The 13,705-nt window shown below is 38.5% G+C and overlaps 1 pseudogene; it reads left to right on the forward strand.

The window, feature by feature from the left end:
• Positions 1-11,655: 11,655 nt before the first annotated feature.
• LOC102848147 lies at positions 11,656-12,290 on the forward strand (annotated as a pseudogene).
• Positions 12,291-13,705: the final 1,415 nt, after the last annotated feature.

Raw genomic sequence — 13,705 nt, forward strand, 5'->3', positions numbered from 1 at the left:
CAATGTCCAATCACAATAGAATGGATTGAGAAACTATGGTACATTCACACAATGGAATAGTATAAAGCATGCAGGAGCAATGATTTTGCATGTAACTATCTAACTTGGGAGGAACTGGAGAGCATTATGCTGAGTGAACTAAATGTTACTAATGTAGGGAGCTCTAGTGGCTTAGTGGTAATGAATGGCCCTACCAAGGGAAAATTATGTGGTTCAAATCCACCATTTGTTCTGCGGGAGAAAGATGGGCAGTCTCCTTTCTATATGTCTTACTTCCTTTGAAAACTTCCTGGAGGTTCAGCTATTGGTTTGTTCCAAGTTGACAGTACTCAACAACAGGTGTTTCCATTTCCCATATTATCTCATTATTTTTCTACCATTTTAATCAGGATCCACATAAATCAAAGACATAATTCCATAATCTTTAATCAATAAGTTGACTGTCACTTATTACTTTTCTTGTAATTTTTTTAATTGGAGTACAAAGTGGTGTTTCTCATTTAAATTTTGCTGATTCCAACACAAAGTGGAAGCACAGATCATATGGCAAAGGCAGAGTTCTAATGGATGTTTGCTTTATTTATTTTGTAATTTTCTTTAGTATACTTTTTTGCCCAAATTTGTTTTCAGTCTAATAACTTAGTTTTATAACTCTGGTGGCCTAGAGGTAAGAAACTGTGCTGCAATTGCAAAGGCACACAGTTCAAATCCACCAGTTGCACCCCAGGAGAAGAATAAACAAGCTCTTCCCATGTGATTTACTCCGAAAACACACTGGAAGTTCAGCTATGAGTAACTTCTGACTTGACAGCACACAACAACAACTATAGCATGCAAAACTGGATTACTTTCTTCTTTTGTTGTTGTTGTTAAGTGCTGTCTAGTCGTAGGTGACTCATAGCGATCCTACGAATGAAAGACCTGAATGCTTGTATAATTTTCATCCTTTCTCCAGGTTCATAGGGTGGAGGCAAGCTATTTCGGAAGTAGATGCCACTCCTGCTTCCAAGCTTGTTTTAATCGGGGAGCTCCGCCAAACACTGTCCACAATGGGTAACCATTATCACATTTGACATATCAGTGTCACAGTGTTTAGCTTCACAGAATCCACAAGAGAGCTGAACAATGACTAAGGGTGACAGAAAAATAATAGATACTTTGAGTTGTGGTGCTTGAGATGAGTATTGAACGTACCATTGACTTCCAAGAGAACAAAAGTTCTGTATTGGAGAAGGTGAAACCAAGCTTCTCCTTGGAGGCAAGGATTTTGAAGCTTCGTCTCACATACTGTGGGTACATGGCCAGGAAGAATCAATCCTTGGAGAAGGACATCATGCTTGGAAGGGTGGAGGGTGCAGGAGAGGAAGACCCCAGATGAGATGGATTGACACCCTGAAGTGAGACAGGCTCAGGATAGGGCAGGCTTCAGAGCTATTTTACATAGGGTTGCTATGAGTCTCAGGCGACTCCATGACACATAATAACAAAATGCATTTATTCGTTGCAGCTATAATTATTATTGCAGTTTTGATTCAAATTATCTCAATTTTGGCCAACGACTGTTCAGATCATTTCTTTGAGCCTTTCAAACTAGGTCTAGTAATATTTTAAAATTCCCTTGAATCTTGATATGATAAAATATCCTAAACTCATATATTCCTTACTCTGAACTTGGAACAACCATTCTCCAAAAAGCCCTGATTCTTTTATGCAAGAAATGATATTTAGAGACTATAATTTGGATGTTTGGGGTGCTCTGAGCTACTGAGCTCATCTTTGCTTCTAAGAGTTTTCAATGCACAAAATATGGTATTTTTAAAGTAAGATGAGATACTAATACTTCCAAAACATTTCTAGAGATATATGTGTTTTCACTTTACTTTAGAAATCTTATATCTCTCTCTCTTCTGTAGTGCTAGAAATTTTAACTCTCTAATAATTAACATATTTATTTTTTCTTAATCACACAATGGATCTTAGAATAGTATTAATACCAACAATATTCAGTAAAATATGAAGATTAAAAATATTGTTTTTATTCTCAAGTTTTCCTCTTCTTAGAGTGTATTCCACTAGAATATTAAAGGCAAGTTGCAGATTTTTATATTAGGTGCCATCAGGTTGAGTACAACTCATGAGCCATGAATGAAAGATCTGAACACTGTTCTATCTATCCTCACACTTCCTGACACACAAGAGCCCATTGCAGTAGTCACCCTATCAGTCAATCTGGTTGAGGGTCTTTCTCTTCTTTGCAAAGCCTCCACCCTTTCACCATCATGTTGTTGGGTGCCATCAAATCCACCATGACTCATAATGATCCTAGGAACAACAGGTCTGAAACTTTTCCTATTTCCTGGCATCCTAATTGATTCTGATATACTTGGGTCCATTAACATAGTCACTGTATTAGTCTGTGTTGTTGAAGATCTCTCTCTGAGTGACTAACTTTCACAGTGTGATATATTTTTTCAAGTATTAGCCCCTACTAACAAGAAGCCAAAATATGTGAAACAAAGTTTCACCATTCTTGCCTCTAAGGAGCACCCTGGTTGCACTTTCTCCAAGATATATTTGGTTGTTCTTTTGGCCATGAGAGATATTCAGTACTCTTCTCCAATACTACAATTCAAGCTGGTTTTAATAGGTCATTTGAAATGGTCATTTTATATTATTGTACCAGAACTCAAGAGTAGCTGGTTTATTTTTTTTATAAAATTTTTATTTTATACTGGTTTACTTGCAAAATTCAAACACATCTACATATCTCTATCTCTCTATTTCTAAGTCTATATATCTATATCTAGCTATAGCTAGTTTTGTTTGTTTCATTTTTGCTTGAAATTTTTGGAAGCTGCATCTTTATATTAAGTTTTGCCTAATCATTATTATGAGCCGCAAAGGACTCAATGGCACATAACAACAACAACAACAAATCATTATTCAAATAAGAGACCATTATTGTAGAAATAGATAACTAGTAAGACATGTATGGAAATCCAAGGGGGAGAGGAGGGAAGTGCTGGGGTGAGGATGGGGTGTACATAGTCATAGAGTTGCATAGTTTGATGGGCGAGGGAAGGGTGTGTTAAGGAAATGGGAAAGATCTAGTGTGAAAAACAATGTATATTAACTTTGTGGGTATGCCAGTATTAAAAAAAAAAGAAAAACAACAACAATAAAGGAAATAAAAATAAAACCAAACAAGCAAAAAGAAACCACAACATGCACATGGTTGAACACAAAACCAATTCACTCTATGAACTTTCTCTCAAATAGTAAGAAAAAGTTAATGATTATCCTTAAAAAAGTTAATTAGGGTAAGTATGAGAAAGACAGACAATGAATAAGGAAGACTGAAGAACTGATACCTTTGAATTGTGATGCTGACGACGAATACTGGATATATCATGGACGGCTGGTTGAGCACACAAATCTACCTCGGAAGAAGTGAAGCCAGGGTGATTCTTAGAAGCAAAGATGGTGATACTTCATCTCACAGCCTTTGGCCATGTCAGGAGGAGTTATCCCCTGGAGAAGGGCATCATGCCTGGAAGAAGAGAGTCAGGAAGACCTGCAACCAGACTGATTGACACTGACTGTAACAAAGAGCTTAATCACAGCGGAGGTAGTGAGGGTCATTTAGGATCATGTTGTTCGTGAAGTCTTGATGAGTCACAGTCACCTTGACAGCATAAAATATTAACAATGAAGGTAAGTCTATCTTCAGTTGTTATCCTTAAACCTTGTTAATTTCTTCTTATATTAATAAGAATCATTTCTTAAAATTTTATCTTTCTCAATTAAAAATGCAATTAATGTCTTAATTTTGTATTTCCTCGTTCCAAAATTAATAATGTCAGTCTTTTAACATGTTTCTCCAAAGTATTTGACTTATTTTTGGATTTTTCTTTTTTAAATTTTTTTTTCCATAGGTATCATTCTACAATAGTGTTCTTAGATGTTATGTTGTTAAATGCTTTTGAGTCAATGTTGATTTGTCGACACTTTATGAACAAAGATCTGACTCTTGAGGGCAAGATCCTGAGCTGTCCTCACTATCTCTCACATGCTTGAGCCCATTGTGTCCAATGTTACAATCACTGTGTCAATCCAGCTTGTGGAGATTCTTTCTCTGACTCTCCAACTTTCCTAGCATGATGTCTTTTTGTAAGGACTGCTCTTTCCTAATAACATGCCCAAAGTATGTGAGATGAAATTTCAGCATCCTTGCCTCTAGGGAACACTCTGGTTGCACTTGCTGCAAGACATACTTCTTTGTTATTTGGCAGACTACAGTATATTCAATACTTTTTTACAACAACCCAATTCAAAGACATAGGTTCTTCTTCTGCCACCCTATGCATTGTCCAACTTCCAGATGCATAGGACACAACTGAAAAATACCATGGCTTTCATCAGGCACACCTTAATCTTTAAATTGACATCATTACTCTTTAGCATTTTGGAGAGGTCCTTGACAGCAGATTTTCCCATAGTAACACGTCTTTTGATAGTACATAGATAGTGTTCATTTTTTTTAATAGCTGTGTGTTGTTGTTGTTGTGTGTCTTTGTGTTGTAACTGATCCATAGCTGACCTTCCAGTGTATTTTCAGACAGTAAATCACATGGGAGGAAATTTCTCATCCTTCTCCCACAGAGCAGTTGGTGGATTGGAACCACGTGCCTTTGGGATTACAGTCCAGTTTTTAACTACCAGGCCACCAGAATTCCCTAGTTCTCCATTTTTTATTTTAAAAACTCCCTAATGATGAGTAATGTTAGGGTTTCTAGACTTTTGCTATTACAAATAGTTGAGCCACTTTAAGCCAAATGTGTATTTTTCTAGATAGATGTATTTCTACTGGAGAAATGTGATTCTTTCAGAACATATCCAAGCCATAGTGTAGAATACAGGATATGATAGTGTCGAGGTGTGTGTATTAAGCAGAGAAACTGGTGCAGTAGATCTAAATTACACCACAGTGGTGTTCAATACTAAATGGTCTTTAATGTCAAGCTGGGAAAGTTTAACCTTTATTTTTAGAGACAAGAGAGACCCAGGGAGAGATTTTGAATGAGGGCATAAAATGCTTCTGTTAGCACTAGTGAAGTGAGTCAGTCCAACTTCAACTAAATGACAAAAGTGAGAATCAGGTGTCCTGGGAGGACCCTTCAAATTGCTGGCTCAGTATATTTAACTTTTACATCATGGAAGCTTACATTTACTGAATGATATTTGTGATTTTTTTAGGACAAAAATTCTTAAGAGCTTTTGAGCAATCATTGGGGCCTGGGTTCTTTGTTACTAAAGTGGCTTGTAATCAACACCAAGGTGATGCCATGGACATACTAATTTCCTCCAACATTCAAATTCTATAGGTTATTACCATTCACAGTTCATTGTTGAACTTCTGTTTCCTTTTCTACATTTTAAATGCTTTCAATGCAGGAAAAGATTTTAAAATTTACTAACACACACACACACACACACACACACACACACACACACACGCAGAGTTTGGTCAGAGTCAGTGCCAGTTAAATTAATGTTATATTAATATAAGCCTGGAAGCAGGAGCGGCATCCACTTTCAAAATGGCTTGCCTGTGGAAAATCTATGCACGAACAGTGCTCAGGCCTTTCATTCGTAAGGTTGCTATGAGTCGTTTATGACTTGATGGCACATAACAACAACTATATATTAATATATGAACAACTACGTCTCCCAGAAGTCTGAGGGTCAAGGCTGTTATCTTCAAATTTTGGAGCACAAAGCACAGCAGAAGAAGGGCAGAGCACAGGGGTATGATGGGTGTGACAGGTGACTCAGCTGACCCCACAATACACAGGATACATCAACTTCTCATGGGAAACTATTGTAGCATAAATGGAGGAGAAGAGGCCCTAAAGCACAAGAAGTCAATCTTTGAGCAGAAGTATAAGACTCCTGCAAGAGAAACTGCCTGCTGTAGAAGAAACTGTCAGCAGCTTGAGGCATTTGGGATCATAGAAACTCAGAAAGACTGATATATAGGCTCATCACATCAAGGGCTGGATAAGGGAGATAGATGTTGAATGGATGTTGATGGTGGGAGTGGAAGCGAATGCTGGTGGAGCAGGGAGAGGGGTGGGTCGAGACACACCTGCCATGGGCAGGGACAACACGCAATCTATTGTGTGTTTTTTTCTACTACTGGGACATTTTTAATCTACTCTTCTCTGTAAAATGCTTGTCTGTCAGAGAATGTTCTAAATATAAACATTAAAATTAAAACAGACTAGGAAGAATGACTGGCCATCCACTTCTGAAATAGCAGATCTTTGAATGCCCTATGTACAACAGAGCACACTTAGACTAGCAGATATAGCAACTGAGGCTGAGCCCTCAAGTATGGAAACACAGGAGGAGGAACAGCGCTATGCAGACACTAGTGATTGGAACAGGAAGTGTAAGAACTATGAATGTAGGAAAATTGGACATTGTTAGGAAAGAAATGGAACGCATAAATATTGACATACTAGGTATTGGTGAAATGAGATGGATGGGCATGGCACATTCTGAGTCAGAGAATCATATGATCTGTTATGCTGGAGATGAAAAGGTGAGGGGGAAATGGGGTTGCTTTCATAGTTAAAAAAGTAATTTCTAGATCCATCTTGAAATGCAATGTTGTGAGTAACATGATAAGATGTATACGCATACAAGAAGTCCAGTGAATACCACCATCATTCAAATATATGCACCAACAACCAGAGCCAAAGAGGAGGAAATAGAAGATTTTTACCAATTTTTACAGTCAGAGAGTGATCAAACATGCAATCAAGATGCATTAATAAATAATGGATGACTGGAATGCAAAAGTTGGGAATAGAGAATAAGGATCAGCAGTTGGAATACATGGACTTGACGATAGAAATCAAGCCAGAGATCGAATGATAGAATTTTGCACAACCAACAACTTATTCATTGCAAATACATTTAATAAGAAACATAAATGCAGGCTATACACATGGATTTCACCTGATGGTATGCATAAGAATCAGATCAATTACATCTGTGGAAAGAATCATTGGAGAAGGTCAATATCAGCTGTGAAAAGTAGGCCAGGTGCTGATTGTGGAACAGACCACCAACTACTAATAGGCAAGTTCAAGCTAAAGCTAAGAAAAAATAAGTCCACAAGAACAAAATTTGACCTTGAGACTATCCCACCTGAATTTCAAAACCATCTCAGGAACAGGTTTGAGGCCTTGGACATTAATGAGCAAAGACAATATGAGTTATGGGAGGATATAAAGAATATCATCCATGAAAAATTCAAAAGATTATTACAAAGACAGAGGAGGAAGAAAAGACCAAGATTGATGTGAGAAGAAACTCTGAATATTGCACTAGAACACCGAGAAGCAAAGCAAAGTGAAGAAATCAAGAAGTTAAGGTGTTGAACAGAAGATTCCAAAGGGAAGTGTGGGGAAACAAAGCATTACAATGGAATGTACAAGGAGGTGGAGTGAGAATATCAAAAGGGCTGAACTCGCTCAGCATTTCTTAAGCTGAAGGAAGTGAAGAACAAATTCAAACCTTAAGTTGCAATACTTAAGGATGCTTTGGGTAGAATATTAAACGATCCAGGAAGCATTAAATGAAGATGGAGAGAGTATCCAGAGTACCAAAAATAATTGGTGGACACAGAAGAATTTAATGAAACAATGTATGAGCAAGAGCCTATGGTGATGAAGGAAAAAGTTGAAACTGTTTTGAAAGAATTGGCAAAAAACTACACCCCAGGAATTGACGGCTTATCATTGATGTATTTCAACAAACAGACGTTGCCCTGGATGTGCTCACCAAGTTGTGCCAAGAAATCTGGAGGACAACCACCTAGTCAACTGACTGGAAGAGATCTATATTTATTCCCATTCCAAAGAAGGGAGACCAACAGAGTGTGGAAATTATCGAGCAGTATCATTGATGTGACATGCAAGCAAGATTCTGCTGAAGATTATACAAATACGACTGGAACAGCTCATCAACAGAGAACTGCCTGAAGTTCAGGCTGGGTTTAGAAGAGGCCATGGTAATAAGGATATTATAGCAAATGTCAGGTGGATCTTGGCTGAAAGGATAGAGTACCAGAGGAATGTATATCTGTGTATTATTGTCTATGCAAAGGCATTTGACTGGGTCACAACAAACTGTGGCTGACTTTGAGAAAAATGGGAATCCCAGAACACTTGATTGTCCTTATGTGAAAACTACAGGAGGCAGTAGTCAGAATAGAGCAAGAAAACACTGCATGGTTTAAAATTAGGAAAGATGTGCACCAAGGATGTGCCCTATCTCCATATCTTTTCAATCTGTATGCAGAACAGATTATCCGGGAAGCTGGGCTTTATGAGGATGAATGTGGCATCATGATTGAAGGTAGATTCATCAACAATCTGCGTTATGCAGATGACACAACCCTGCTTGCTGAAACTGAGCAGGACCTGAAGCCCTTGCTATAGAAGGTCAAGGACTGCAGCCTTCAATATGGATTGAAGCTCAACATCAAGAAAACAAAGATTCTCACCACTGGGCCAATTTTCAGCATCATGATATATGGTGAAGAGATTGAGATCAATAACAGCTTTACTTTGCTTGGTTCTACAATCAACACTCTTGGTACCAGTAGCCAGGAAATGAAAAGATGAATTGCATTGGGAAAATATGCTGTCAGAGACCTCTCCAAAGTACTGAAGAGCAATGATGTCAGTCTGGAGATTAAGATGTGCCTGATCCAGGCCATATTCTTTGCAATTACTTGCTGTGCATCAGAAAGATGGACAATGACTAGAGATGATAGAAGGAGAATTGATGCCTTTGAGCTGTGGTGCTGGAAAAGAGTATTGACTATACCATGGACTGCTAGGAAGACAAACAAGTTAGTCCTGGATAGGGTGAAGTCAGGCTGCTCCTTGGAGGCAAGGATTCTGAGGCTTCGTCTCACATACTTTTGGCATGTTGCGAGGCAGTATCAGTCCTTGAAGAGGGATGTCATGCTTGGAGAGTGGAGGGAACAGGAAAGACCCTTGATGAGATGGAATGATTCAGTGACTGGGGTAAAGGGGATAGGTGTGTTGGAGACAATAAGATTGGTAAGCGATAGAGCAGGGTTTCGGGCTGTTGTACATAGGGTTGCTATGAGTCGCAGGCAATTTGACAACACATAACACAACAACAACATTAATATTATAGTCAATATTATACAGTGACTATAACATCAGGCTCAAGCATGTCTTGCATTATGGGGATGGTGTAGGATAAGGCAAAGGTTAGATTTGTTGTTCATGGAAATGCTGTGAGTCGTAGAGAGAACTCTGTTGGCCTAGCTGATAGAAAGCTATGCTATGAAGCCAAAGGTGGGCAATTTTAATCTGTGATTTTAATCTGGTGTTAATTGTTTTTGGTAAAACAGTCTTCTAAATGGTTGTCTGTCCATTTGCTGTACAGAGATAACTCGTGGTTGCTGTGATGCTAAACACTTTGACACTGATGTGTCAAATATGATAATGGTTACCCATGGTGGACAGTGTTTGGTAGAGCTCTCAGATTAGAAAAGGCTTGGAAGTAGGAGTGGCACCCACTTCTGAAGTAGCTTGCCTTTGGAAACTCTATGAACTTAGAGAAATGATGAAAGTTATTCAAGTGTTCAGGTCTTTCGTTCATAGGGTCACTATGAGTTGTCTACAGCTAAACAACACTTAACAACAACAACAATAATGCCAAATTGATGTGACTTTCAATTCTTAGAGAAGAAGCAAATTGATCTCATTTATAATAAACCATGATTCTGTAAATTTGAGCATCATGTCTTTTTCTTTGTTCATAAAGAACACTGAATATTTTAAAATTTCTATCACTGTTGTTTTTGTTGTAAAGTGCTGTAAAGTCATAGACAACTCATTGTGACTATAAATACTGTCAATTCTTTCTGAACATACTCAGAGTTTTAATTTAATGCTTAGTTTTTCTTTAGGATAGAGCTCTAGAGTAGAAATATAGATGAGCCAAGCATCTCATGAACTAATTCTAACATTTGTCTGGAATAATAACCTAAGGCAATAAGAGAATTATGAGAACATGTCCAATAAGTTAAAAATGTGTAGGAAAATTATACTCATTAAGCAAGACATAAGTTAATAAAATGTATTTTCTCAGAATACATTGACATTAATAAAATTCTTGAAATATATTTTTCAAATAACTATTTCTAGACTATCTACAAAGTTTTGGGCATGTTCTAGGCTTTGGGAATATAGCAATGGATAAGTTCAATAATATGCCAGCTTATCTTAAATGTACATATTTATGAGAAAGACAAACAAGATATTATTGAGCAACCATATGTAAAAATAAGAAACATTGTATTTCAATAAATACTATAAAGAAAATAAAACACAGTTATAAAATGGTGAGTGAATGGTGGGAGCAGTAATTTTCATTGAGATACCAGGAATAGTCTCTTGTGGAAGAAGCTGTTTAGAACAGAGATCACCAGAATGACAGGTGAAGGTCCCTGAAACACGTTCAACCTTCCTAGAGGAAGAGTGATATGATTTTGTCCCTTTATGTTAAGTGCCGTCGAGTCATAGGCAACTCATAGTGACCCTATTAACGAAAGTCCTCTACCCTTGCTTGACTTTCATCCTTTCTCCAGGTTCACAGGGTTTCTGGAGGCAAGCTATTACAGAAGTGGATGCCACTCCCACTTCCAAGCTTGTTTTAATCAGGAAGCTCCACCAAACACTGTCTACTTTGGGTAAACATTATTGCATTTGACACATCAGTGTCACAGTGTTCAGCTTCACAGCAATGACAAGTTTCCTCTGTACGGCAGGTGGACACACCAGGGCTATATGACCTATAAGAATCTTTGGCCAAAAACAATTAAAAACTGACCTGAGGGCCATGGATTAGAGTCACCCACCTTTGGCTTGGTAGTATCACTTTCGGTCCACTGGGCCAACTAGTAGTAAAGAAAAAATAATATTTCATTCTGGTGAAGATTTGGTTATTGTTATTATGTGCTGTTGAGTCAACTCTAACTTAAAGCAACCCTACGCACAACAGCTCTGAACCCTGCTTTTACTTGAATCAATTTCAGTATCTCTAACATACCCAACCTCATTAATGCAGTCACTGAGTAAATCCATCTCATTTGGGGTCTTCCTCTCTTGCACTGTCCCTCCACCCTTCCAAGCATGTTATCTATCTCCATGGACTGATTCCTTCTTGCAACATGCCCAATGTATATCAGCTCATGCTTCAAAATCCTTGCTTCCAAGAAGCAGCCTGGTTTCACCTTCTCTGGGATGGACCTGTTCTTGTAGCAGTCCATATCACTCAATACATGTGTCCAGCACAACTCAAAGGCATAAATTTTTCTTCTATCATCCTTTGTAATTGTCCAGCTCTCTGATACTCAGAAAGTAAGTGTGAAGACAATGGCATGGATCAGGTACACCTTAGTCTTTAGACTGATATAGTTTCTCGTCAGTACTCTGGGGAAGGCCCTAACAGCAGATTTTCCCAATGCAATTAGTCTTTTGATTTCCTGCCTGCTAGTATCAAGAATTCAAAGCTGGATTTGCCACATTAACTGTGAGAATGAAGACCATTCTCAGCAACCAGACTGTGGACATTCCAGAGAATGTCGACATTACTCTGAAGGGCCGCACAGTTATTGTGAAAGGCCGGCGGGGAACCTTGCGGAGGGACTGCAATCACATCAATGTAGAGCTCAGTCTCCTCGGAAAGAAAAAGAAGAGGCTTCGTGTTGACAAATGGTAGGGAAACTGGAAGGAACTGGCTACTGTTCGCACCATCTGAGCCACGTACAGAACATGATCAAGGGTGTTACACTGGGCTTTCGTTACAAGATGAGGTCTGTGTATGCTCATTTCCCCATCAACGTTGTGATTCAGGAGAGTGGATCTCTGGTTGAAATTCGAAACTTTTTGGGTGAAAAATACATTCGGAGAGTTCGAATGAGACCAGGTGTTGCTTGTTCGGTTTCTCAAGCCCAGAAAGATGAGTTAATTCTTGGAAACGCCATTGAACTTGTATCAAATTCAGCTGCTTTGATTCAGCAAGCTACAACAGTTAAAAACGAGGATATCCGAAAATTTTTGGATGGTATCTATGTCTCCGAAAAAGGAACTGTCCAGCAGGCTGATGAGTTTTCCAGCTACAGAAATGAGGCCAGTCAAATCATAATGCATCTGATTTCAAAATGGATCTGATTCTTATAATAAAATTCTATTAATCTGAAAAAAAAAAAGAATTCAAACCTGAACTTATAGTTGACCATCCAGGGGGTTTTCTGAAGCAGTAATTGCACAGGAGGAGATTGTCCATCCTTCTCCCCTGGCTGAATTGATCCTTTTGAATTACAACACAGATTCTTACCACTAGGGTATCAAGCGTGTTGGTTGTAGAGTCAAGCAAGCTGAAGCTGTTAACAATCTCTTCCCCGTCTATCATAATACTGCCAATTGGCAGCTCTGTGGTGAGAATCTTTTTTTTTTTTATGCTGAGCTTCAATTCATATTGAAGGCTGCAGTCCTTGACCTTCTACAGCAAATGCCTCAAGGTCCTCCTCAGTTTAGGCAAGCAAGGTTGCATTATTTGCATAACACAGGTTGTTGATGAGTCTTCCTCCAACCTTGATGCCGCCAAGCCTCCCAGATAATCTATTCCATAAAGAGTTTGAAAATTTATGGAGATAGGATGTATCCCTCGTATACATCTTTCCTGATTTTGAACCATGCAGTGTTTCCTTGCTCTGTTGTGATGACTGCCTACTGGTCCAAGTATAGGTTTCACATAAGCACAATCAAGTGTTCTAGGATTCCCATTTTTCTTAGAGTCTGCCTCAGTTTGTTGTGATCCACACAGTGCAATGCCTTTACACAGTCAATGAAACACAGATAGACATTCCTCTGGTACTCTCTGCTTTCAGCTAAGATCCATCTAATGTTGGTTACAATGTCCCTAGTGTCACGACCTCTTCTAAACCCAACCTACACATCGGCAGTTCTCTGTTGATGTGCTGTTCCAGTAGTTTTTAAATAATTTTCAGCAAGGTCTTGCTTGTGTGTAATATTAATGATATCGTTTGATAATTTCCACACTGTCAGGTCACCTTTTTTTGGAATGGGCCCTGTGGTTGTCCTTCACATTTTTTGTCACATCTGGGGAACGTATCCACGGCAGCATCTGTTTGTTGAAATATGTTAATTTCTATGCTGTCAATTCCTGGAGCTTTGTTTTTTGCCATTTCTTCCATAACACCTTGAATTTCCTCCTTCATCACCATGGGCTCTTGATCATATGTTGTTTCATTAAACATACGACAGTTCTTTCTGGTACAGTGACTCTGTATTCTCCACCCACCTTCTTTTGATACTTTAGGTCATTCAGCATTCTGCCACAGCATCCTTAAGTATTATAATTTGTTCTCCAGTTCCATCAACTTCAGAAATGCTGAACAAGTTCATCTCTTGATTTTCCCACACATTCTTTGCACATTTCATTACAATATTTTGCATTGTCTTCCTGTGCTGCCTTTTGAAATTTTCTGTTCAGATCTTTCACATTTTGATTTCTTCCTTTTTTGCTTTGGCATCTCAGCCCTGTAGTGCAATATTCATAGTCT

This window comes from Elephantulus edwardii, unplaced genomic scaffold (genome assembly GCF_000299155.1).
Source record: "Elephantulus edwardii isolate Elephantulus edwardi_28Jun2011 unplaced genomic scaffold, EleEdw1.0 scaffold00095, whole genome shotgun sequence".
Lineage (NCBI taxonomy): Eukaryota > Metazoa > Chordata > Mammalia > Macroscelidea > Macroscelididae > Elephantulus > Elephantulus edwardii.